Genomic DNA, 8,280 nt, shown 5'->3' on the forward strand with positions numbered 1-8,280 from the left:
AGTGATTCTTCACTTAGTCAACCTGTATTACTCTTACATCATCAGTATTATCACTATAAAATGCATTTCCTATGTAGTATTTATCTTTAAGTGAAACTACTGCAGTTGGGACTTAACAGGTTGCTAACCTTATATGATGTGGGCAAATTAAGGTCACTTTCCATCTCTGCTTTTATTCCTTTTTGCAATTGTCATGTAGCAGGACAAAGAGAAAAGAAGGAAAGAAAAGGAAGGAGGAAAGTAAAGGAAAAGCCAGTGATAAATGGCTGTTTGGGACATAAGCTTGATTTGTTTAGGAAACCATTTTGATATGTCCTAATGCTGTCATTAACATCATATTTATTCCTTTAGGGGAAGAAACAACTCTAGATTAAAAGTGTATTTTACGTTTACTTTCTTCTATACAAACAGTCTAAAAATTACCTTTTGAAATGGAGAAAAACTGTTTTCAATCTTTAGGGACTATTTATCAATTCTCTGTGAGCGGTTATTAGTTTTTTTTTTTTATAAACTGCACATGAATATTTAAAAAATTCCTATGTTGTGATGTTAATTTTGTTTAAAAATTCTCCATTTAGAAGCAGTAGTTGCATGTATTTATTTCAGAGACGTTTGCTAAAAAAATTCTGTGAGAAAGACATGGAAATTCTTTTTTCCAAAAATGGCTTACATGATTTAAATAAGAAGAATGGGATAGTAATAGTAGTGTACCTTATTAGGAAAAAAATGACAAGATAAAATATAAAGGAACAAAGTGGATCTATATTGCTTGCCTAATATATGGAAAAGTGGTCAATCAGAACTGTATTTGGCTGCAAGTAAAAGCAAACTTGACTACTGTGGCTTAAATATGTTTTTATTTTTTCTCACAACTAGGATCTATGGAGCTCGATAGTTTACAATTAGTACAACATCTCAGTGATCTTTTCAAAGATACGTATTTCCATCTCTGTGTTCTGTCATGCTTAGAATGTTGTATTTTGTTCTCATATTTATGACCTACTAATCCCCAAATGACTGCTAGTCCTCAAAGCATTTCATCGACATTTCAGGCAAGGATGAAGGAGGAAAGATGATGTAAAGGGAAGAGAAGATGATTGGGAGAGAGAGAAGGAGAGAAAGAGATGTATCAGCTGAGACTGTCCCTTTTTACTGGGAAAACAAAAACCATTCTGGAAGCCTTATCTAGGAGATTTCTTTACATTTTACTGGTTATAACTATGCCATGTTTTACCTTTAGCTACAATAGAAACCTCTATGGTAGAGTAGGTAAGAAAAGACATGACTGGGATGATATTTAGAGAGCCTGCCGCCATGGATTAACTTTCACCACTGATAGTAAGCACAGTTATGTTCTTTAAACTAAATTTAGATCTTCTAAATATCACTCATGTAAATAAATACTCAAAATAACTTTTCATCCAACGATATTTATTATTTGTCCTTTTAAAATAAGATACTGGATTCTCAGGTTAAAATAATTCAAATATTACCAAATTAAATTGGGAAATTTGGTTCAATGGGAAATAATAATCACAGCTACCATTATTAACTACCTAAAAGATGCCAGATATTTTAAGTATTAGAGCAACATTCTGAGGACTTATTTGTATATCTAGTTTTGATGTGACGAAACTGATCTAGAGAAGTTAAATAACTGATCTAAAGAAGTTAAATAATAAAATATATTTAACACAATTTGATTGCATAAACATTACTTACTGTATGTTATGTTTCATACTATCACCTATACTTAGACCCAGTTCTGAAGTGGATGCTTTAAAACTTCCACCTCCCAATTAAGCACTATATTTTTATAACTTCATCCTCTTACATACAGTGAAGTCATTTGCCTCTACTTTTAAAATCATTAGCAAAGATCAATAAGAAAATATGGAGTTTACATTTAATTAGATTCAAAGACTCAAGCTAGAGGAATAACACTTCTGTGATAGAATTTCAGAAATCACCTACCACCTTGGGAAAGGATTTCTGTTTGTTTTATTTTCATCAGTAAGTTTTTTCCTACTATAATTCCCTCTTGGTAAGTGAGCATAATTCCATCAGTATCACAAGGACTTCATCCAAATTGGGAAACCTATATTCTCTCATTTGCTTAGTCTAAAAACCTTACATTCATCTTTGACTCCTTTTTCACACGCCGTCTTTGAACTGCCAGCAGGTCTTTTTAATTCTACATTTAAAATATATATAAAACTTGACCATTTCTCTCCACTCTCCACTGCTTCCTACCTGTTCCTAGTTACTGTCATCTCTCATCCTGTATGAATTATTACAGTAGCCTCTTAAATGATTTTCTTATTTTCACCCTTGACTCTCCCCATTCTATTCTCAAAAGAGAAGCCAGAACGATCTAGTTAAAATGGAAGTGAGATCATGTCATCCCTCTGCTTTCAACCTTCAGTGACCCCATCCCAAACATTATAAAAGTCACTCTTTTCAACAGCCTGAAAGGCTCCATGTGATCTAGCTCACAGTGCTTCTTTGATCATAATACCTTCTCACTTTCCTTCTCTTTGCTTCAGCTGTAAGGGCTGCTTTTTTGCTCCTTAAACATGCCAGGTGTTGTCCATCTCAGGGCCTTTGCATTGCTTTTCCTGCTGTCTGGATTGCTCTTTCTCAGGTATTGGCATTTCTAGCACTCTCATTTCTTTCAGGGTCCTACTTAAAACCCACCTTTACCAGTAGGATTTTTCTGGCTACCTTATTCAAAATTTTAATCCTCTTCCCTTAATTTTATATCTCTTTCCCCCTTATAATATCAAACATTCTGTCTCATATTGAAAAGTTGAGATTCCTGTCTGTTTGTTTTCTACATAATCCAAGCTCTTAGAATATTCTGGTACATAATGCCCAATAAATACTTGTTGGTAGAATGAGAAAGAATGAACAGACGAATGAATGAATGAATGTGCAAGTCAATAAAAAAGATCAATCTGTTGAAAAATGTCTAATAGGGATCTCAGGATTCTTTAAGTTTTCCTTAGCTTGTTAGTTATAATCTCTGTGGCTATGAAACTATTTGCATGATTTAGGAAAAAAATGATTGAATCTGTATACTGTCAACATTAATATTGATTGCCTAGGTAGTATGCAGTAGATTATTTTAGACCCTTGATACTGGGATTTCAATTTGACCTTGACATCTTTCCCTTAGTGAAACTGGATGTTTTCAAACTTCTTTATGACTTTTGGAAAGTCTGCCATGAATCACATTTCTGCTTTTTTCTTTCCTGATTTATTTTAGCTGGTTAAAATATTTTGTGTTAATTATTTTGTACTTTCATTTTTATTATGCAAAATTATTCAGAATAAAACATGCATATTCTAAAAAAAAAGGTAACATGCGGACAGTGTTGCAAAACTCCAGGTGGGAGCTGTGACTGTCATGTAAAAATGACATATGTAAAAGTTATAAAATATACAACTGAAGTGTTTGAAGGAGAGAGGTGTCATTTGGGGGAGATTTATTCTCAAAGTCATAAGGAAAAAATGGGAAGTGATCCCACCTGTTCCTTCTAGAGGTTCTCATTGCATTGCTATGTTTAATGGCAATTTATGTGCTGTACTACAAACAATTTAAATTAAAAAAAAAAAAAGACAAGCTCTTGCCTTCTGGAAAATAGACCAGTTAGAAAAATGATGCACAGTTGCAGAATTAAATATGTTCATTTTGTTGTTAGAACCACTTAAGTTCACAAACAGTGATTTGGGGAGGCATGGAAAAGAAGCCACACTTCTTTTGCTTTACTTGCCTCACATATGTTTTAAAAAATCTTTAAAAATATATATATTTATTCTTTATCAAAATAGAATTAATCTATAGTGAAATTCACACATTTTAAGTGTACAATTTGATGACATTTGAGAAACACATGGAGCCGGCCATTAACCTACACCCCTGTGAAGAACACGATATTGGCCATCATCCTAGCAAGCACCTTCATGTATCTTCCCAGTTAATCCTCTTCTTTACCCAGAGGCAACCAGTTTTCTGATTTTTAAAATTGTTGATTTTGTTTTGTCCAGTATTGTCCTTCATATAAATGAAATTGTGTACCCATGTGTGTTCAGTTGCTTTCGCTCAGTATAACGTCTGTTAGACTTATTAATGTTGTGCATATCAATATATTCCTTATTGTTGAGTAGTATTCCACTATGTGAATGTACAAAAATTTGTCCATTTTCCTCTTGATGGAATTTGAGTTTCCAGTTTTTGGAAACTTATTTTATAAGTGTTTCCACTTATGAATAAAGCTTCCATGAACATTCTTGTGCAAATATTTTGTGGATATGTCTGTTTAATTCTTGATAAAAATCTAGGGGTGGAGTTGCTAGATCAGAGAACAGGGGCATATTTAGCTTTGTAAGAAATTACAGAACCTTTCTCTAAAATGGGAGTACTATTACACTTCAGGCTGTCCATTTATTCTTACTGTTTTAAAAACGGTATAGATTTGTGCAATTCATAACAAAAAATGGCCATTTGGGGAACTTAGATTAGGTACCAATGTCATTTTGTATACATGAGGTATTTTTAAGTGGTGTCTGAATATCTACTATGTTTATTTTTTCCTGAGAAAAAAAGTTGGAGTGTTTCTGATTTTCTGATGACTAGCTATGGAACAAAATGTTTTAAAAATATATATGTGGAAAGAGTACTTGAAACCCACTTAATAAGTAAGAAGATGAGAAAGTTCTAAACTATAGCTATTGTGGGAATGAGTAATCCTACTGATAATTTGAGTTCAGGGTTTCAATTTTTCCCCCGAACTTTTTTTGTGTGTGTGCACATAGCACTATATAACGATCTTTATTATATGTGTTTCTAGACACTTCTTTAAATGCATTATAGAATGAATATCACATTCATTCCCTGGGAAAAAAAAATAAAACAAAAGTTCTCAAGAAGGATGCAAGTAGCGTTTTTAAAACCATTTTTATTACATGTGTTTTTAGAAACTTCTTAAAATGTGGAAAACTTCTTTAATCTGTTATCATCCTTACCCAGGAGCCATGCTAATCTTTGCTGTACTGTTTCAATTTTAGTATCTGTGCTGCCTACTAAACTTTTTTAATTCATCATATCCAAAATGTATTGTGACAAACCGCCTTTAATTTTTCCCATCCATGTTTGATGGATTTTAATATTTCTCACTTTTTCACCCAACCCTTTAAAACTGTTTTTTAAGAGTTTTATTTAACATGCAAAAGAATATAGAAATACCTGAGACCCCCTTTCCTCTTTGAAAAGAGGGAGCTGTGTTTCGAAAGAAGTTTAAAAGGAGTTCCATTCTGGAAGAATTTAAAATCAGTTCTGAATTCACTGTACAGAAGATCTGGCAGAAACGATCATCCTCACCCTTTCCTGAGCACCATTGTGGTAGAGACTGTGAAGCTAACAGTAAGGTTCCTAAAATGCATGTGCTTTCATAGCCTGTTCTCATTTAAAATGTTATTTTTCCTCAGTCATATCTGTGTTTGAGAGAAAGCAACTACGGGGCAAAATTTTTGAGAGGAGGTTGAAAACAAGTACCATGGAAAATATTATTATTGATTTTTTAGTAAATGTATTTGGCAGTGAATGTGTACTGAGTTGTCCAATGTAAGCATCCAGGAATTTTTTTTCCCCATTGGTAGTATAGTAGGGTTCTCTTTCAGTAAACATTTGCTTTTGAAAATCATAAAAGGTCAGTTTTGGCCAACTGCATCAGTCTTTAGTCTGCCATCTGTAAAAAATTTAGACTTTGCCTTTTTGAATGACCCTTTAAAAATATACAAGACCTAATTCTATCCTTTACTCTCGTAAAACTTCCATTGGACTCCAGTGGGAACATTTTAAAGTTAAGTTCTGAGGAATAAGGACATTTCATAATGCCTTCTTGTGAGAACTTCCTTGGCAGAACTTGGCCAACTCATTCCTCCTGAGAGAGTTCTATGATCCTACTGGTTACAGAGCTTCAAAATAGATTCTATGCTATAAAGCAGTTATGCTTCTTGCAGGTTTTATCTGTCTATATCTGTATCTGTATCTATATCTGTATCCATATCTATATCTATCCATATCTATATATCAGTGCAACTCTAAAATTCTAATGTGTTCAACATTTAAAATGGATGACCTTTGGTACACTGAAGAGCTACCCTCCTTTGTCCATCATATGTTTATCAGTAGGTACCTGTGTTCTTAGACTCCATGCTTCTCTGATACTCTATTGTCAAAACATACCAGTTTCTGAACAGTTAGTATGTGCCAGGCACTGTACTAAAGCTCTACATACGTTATTTCACTTAATTCTGTGAGGTAGGAATTACCATTCCTGATTCACTGTGGAGAAGCTTAGGATGGCTAAAAATGTACTCAACATCACATGGCAGAGCCACTATCTCAGACTTCAAAGCCATGGCTTACTGCTGCACACCATGCATTATATTAATACTGCTTCCCTTTGTCTGCTGTGTGCCATTCCTTGTATAGTACTGCTGCCCTTTACATAGCCTTTTTATAGCAAAGGGATAGTAATTATTTTGGAAGGACCTTGTTTATTTACCTGGCTCTCTAAAAAGCCTGACCAGCTTGAGATAGGGTTCTTGTCTTCTTCATCTTTGTATGGCTAGAGCAGAATCCATAGAAGTTAAATAAGTGAATCTTAAATTTAAAAATTACCTTTACTTTGTGGTTATAAAAGCTTACCTCCTTATTATAGAAAACTAGAGGAAAAAAACAAACAAAAAAGAGAAGTCATTTTCAAATTCCATTATCCAGAAATAACTGAAAAAATATTTAATAAATGAGTGAATTCCAAAAAAATAAAAAATAAAAAACACCTATAGTCTTCTTTTGCTTCTAATACATTTGTATGATAGCGGTATGCTATGAATACTTGATTACTTGATGTTACTTAAGCATGATTAGTACATGGTAATCTTTAGCCATCATAAAGCTGATAGGTGAAAAAGAGGGGACATAGCAAATGTTTCAATAATGAAAATGTTTTAATATCACAATATAAACTTCCTGAAGTAGCCATTTTATTTGAGAATATACATCTTTGAATAAATTCATTTGGAGCTATTAAACTGATCTGAGGAACATCAATAGATGAGTGGATCAGGAAGTTGTGGTACACACACACACACACACACACACACACACACACACACACACATATATAATGGAGTATTACTCAGCCATAAAAATGAAATTCTAACATTTGCAACAGATGAGTGGATCTAGAGGGTGTTATGCTAAGTGAAAGAACTCAGAGACAGACAAATACCATTTGATCTCTTATATATGTGGAATCTAAACAAAACAAAACAAACAGACTCTTGGATACAGAGAACAAACCAGTGGTTCTCAGAGGGGAAGAGATTGGGTGGGATGGGTGAAGTAGTTAAGTGCGATTAAGAGGTAAAAACTTCCAGCCATAAAATAAATAACTCATAGGGATGTAATGTATGGCACGAGGAATATAGTCAATAATATTGTATAACTATATAGTGACAGATGGTATCTAGACCCATCGTGGTGATCACTTCATAATGTAGGAAAATGTTAAATCACTATGTTGTATACATGAAAACTGATGTAATATGTTATATCAATTATAATTCAATAAAATTCTCTTATGAATTGACATACATTTCAGGATTAACAAAAAACTTTTTTTTATCTGTATGTCAGTTAACTAGGACTTTATGCAAGCACTATAATTCAAAGCAGTTTATTGGTAAAAGTCTAGCCCTGATGGGCAGGGGTCTTCGGTACACACCCACACAGCGAGCTAGACAAGTACAACTCGAAGGAATGCCTGCTTAAAGCTCAAGAGCTTCAGAATAAAATAGTCTTCAAGACTTTTGCTGTTAATATTTTATTCTTTTATCTTTTTTTTTTTATAAACTATGCGACAGTTGTATGTCTGGTTTATAAGAACTTTATAGTATTTTAATGAATACTAAGACTTTTCTACTCTTTTTTTTTTTCAAGCAGTGATTTTCTTAGCTTTTTAGGGAATGAAAGTGTAAAATTTCTTCCTCTTCTTTTCCCTTTCCCTTCCCCTCTCCCTTCCCCTTTCCTTTCACTGTTAATATCCAGTAAATATACTGAGTTCCCTGGGTAGTGCAGTTCCTAAGTGGTAGAATTGGAATTTGAACTTAGGCAATTCTATCAGAAAATCAGTTGCCTCGTCACTGTGCTGTCTCCATCAGAAGGGCATCTTAGCATGTAAGTCATGCTTTCTTACTGTGTAAGCTACT

The 8,280-nt window shown here is 33.5% G+C and overlaps 1 non-coding gene across 1 annotated transcript; it reads right to left on the reverse strand.

Moving 5' to 3' along the window:
• Nucleotides 1–4,988: 4,988 nt before the first annotated feature.
• LOC123613340 (U6 spliceosomal RNA) lies at nt 4,989–5,091 on the reverse strand. The gene has a single exon (XR_006720716.1). It is a non-coding gene; the product is annotated as a U6 spliceosomal RNA (small nuclear RNA).
• Nucleotides 5,092–8,280: the final 3,189 nt, after the last annotated feature.

Source organism: Camelus bactrianus, chromosome 5 (assembly GCF_048773025.1).
Source record: "Camelus bactrianus isolate YW-2024 breed Bactrian camel chromosome 5, ASM4877302v1, whole genome shotgun sequence".
NCBI lineage: Eukaryota > Metazoa > Chordata > Mammalia > Artiodactyla > Camelidae > Camelus > Camelus bactrianus.